Here is a 2771-nt window from a genome sequence, read left to right as displayed (position 1 = left end):
GAGAGAGAGAGAGAGAAAGAGAGACAGAGAGAGAGAGAGAGACAGACAGAGAGAGAGAGAGAGAGAAAGAGAGAAAGAGAGAAAGAGAGAGAGAGAGAAAATCAATCAGTAAATCATCAATTGTAAGCCTGTTGAAGGTCACGAAGAAAAAAGGAGTGGTTGAAAATTGGTCTCTCATTAGCAGTTTGTTACTAATATGCTAATAAAGGATTCAGAAATAATGATAAGGATAAAAATGGTATAGGTTTAACGCCCCTTTCAACACTAGTAGGTTATTGAAGAGGGCGGGACCTTTGGGTTTAACGTCCAACCCCCGATGGACCGAGCCAAATGGGAAATTTGTGTAGAGCAACTTTCCACAATTGCACAAAGTCGGACTGAATTGAGGCTCGAACCCACGAACCAGCAATCTCACGATTTCAGGTCCGGCAGCCTAACCACTAGGCTACCTACGCCACTAATATTAATGATAATAATGATAATGAATTATAATAATATTATGATAACAGTAAAAATAATGTGACAAAGAACACACACACAAGAAGATATTTACTGTGGTTACCGATCATAATTGCAATTGGAAGCAAAACAATGAAACTAGTTAGTACAATGGGATTTAACCCTATCCGTACGTCGTGTTTTACTATCGTATCCATACGACGTGGGGAACTCTGTGCCACCACTTAACCCTACCCGTACGTGGTGTTTTACTATCGTATCCATGCGACGTAAGGAACTCTGTGCCACCACTTAACCCTATCCATACGTCGTGTTGTACTATCGTATCCATACGACGTGGGGAACTCTGTGCCACCACTTATCCCTATCCTTACGTCGTGTTTTACTATCGTATCCATACGACCTGGGGAACTCTGTGCCAACACTTTCCAAAAAAGAAATTTGCTCGTTAATCCCATCCGTACGCTTTGCATAGCAGTCTGTCAAAGGAATTTTTTTTAGAAATAAAGAAAGTTTCATAGAGATCTTCGTACTAGAAGTATTCTAAAATGTGAAGAATACAACCACTGGGCTACAAAATAACCCCAGAGGGCGTACGGGTAGGGTTAAGCATAATTAATTGTGCTTTTTTAAATGAAGGAAAAGCGGTCAAAGTAGGTGCCTCTCTTAAAAGCAGTGAGGGTTAAAAAAAAGGGGGGGGGATAGGGGAATTCCACAACATGGGAGCAGCTGTCGATAAAGCCCTACCTCCATTATAATTATTTTTCTTTAGTTTTACAAGTTAGTTTTACAACGCACTGTCTTGGGGTGTTGTTTTTTGTTGGTATTAATAGATCGCACATCTTTGGGAGGGTGCGGTGGCGGAGCGCTTAGTGCGCTCGTCTCTGAAGCGGAAAGTCCGGGTTCGAGCCTCGGTTCGAACACAGATTTTTTTCGCCCCCTCCTGCCCACCCAGCAGTAATGGGTACCTGACTTCGAGTTGGGGAAGTAAAGGCGGCGTGGACAGGAACTGGCCACCCTACCACAATATGCCGAAGGCCCAGGAAGTTGTCTCACTAACAAGGCAATTCGAAAAGTCCGGATCGGATGCAGGAACAACTTTACTTTAAAAAAACAACAACATTTTTAGATGGAATAGATCTATACTCGAGTAGCAAATCAGTAAAAATGAGAGGCGGCGTGGTGGAATCAGGCTCTCGTCAATTTTTGGGCATGTAGAGTTATTGTTATCATCTTAAAGGTGAAAAAAATATCCATTTATCTTGAATACAAGTCGAGATATTTGCCAAAGAAGGAGGTGGGGGTCTCTGTTTCCAGAGGTAAAACTAGTGAGAAAATGGCTGTCAAAGATTAGTTATTTCCTTAGCTTAAGAGTCCGTGGTAACTGAAAATTTACATTTTTGTGCTTTTAATCAACGCTTTTCAGAAAAATCCACACAGAAATGAGTTCTTTAATGGCATGAAAGGTGTGCCAAAAAACATAAATTTGATAAAAATTTACAAACCTGCAGAAAAATGCCAGTTTCTTCACTTTGATTATTTTGACGAGAGCCTGATTCCACCACGCTGCCTCACATATGGTTGTACAGAAGCCGAAACACAAGACCCTCTTTAGCGGAAGCTTTATACGTCATCAGTTTTGTGATGTTCTCAAAAGACCTCGCCTCTTGCAGTTTTGATAGTAAGTTTACCAACATTGCCTGCAATGGTGTGAGATGTTTAATTGTCTTCTTTTTATTTGAAAATGTTTCTCTTCAATTGTGCGTGGCGGAGCGGTTAGTGCGCTCGTCTCCGAAGCAGAAAGTCCAGGTTCGAGCCTCGGTTAGGACACGGATTTTTTTCACCCCCTCCTGCCCACCCAACAGTAATGGGGACTTTGATAGTCAATTTACCAACATTGCTTGCAATGGTGTAACATGTCTAATCGTCTTCTTTTTATATTGATTTGCTTGAAAATATTCCTCTTCAATTCTCAAATGGGGAGAAATGTGTACCAAGTATCTCGGTATTTGTCCTGGGGTTGTTGTATGTGTCACTCTCAGCCCGGATTGGCCCTGACAGGAAGCAACAGAACCCCACCTTCTTCACGATCTAAAGTCTGTCGAACAGGGTGTAAAAAACACATACATGTTAAAAGTTATTTTACCCTAATTGGTAAGCTGTCTAGTCAACATGTGTAGGAATTCTACAGGGAACACTCGTTTCCCCTCCCCCCCTCCCCTATTCCGCCTTCACCTTTCCCCCCTCATTCTAATCATTTTAGACAAGAACAATCCCCCACTCCCCTGTTCCCCCTCTCTTTTCTCCTCCTC

This window comes from Aplysia californica, unplaced genomic scaffold, assembly GCF_000002075.1.
Source record: "Aplysia californica isolate F4 #8 unplaced genomic scaffold, AplCal3.0 scaffold00144, whole genome shotgun sequence".
Lineage (NCBI taxonomy): Eukaryota > Metazoa > Mollusca > Gastropoda > Aplysiida > Aplysiidae > Aplysia > Aplysia californica.
The sequence above is the reverse complement of the archived record's forward strand: the minus strand, read 5'-3'. Positions refer to the sequence as shown.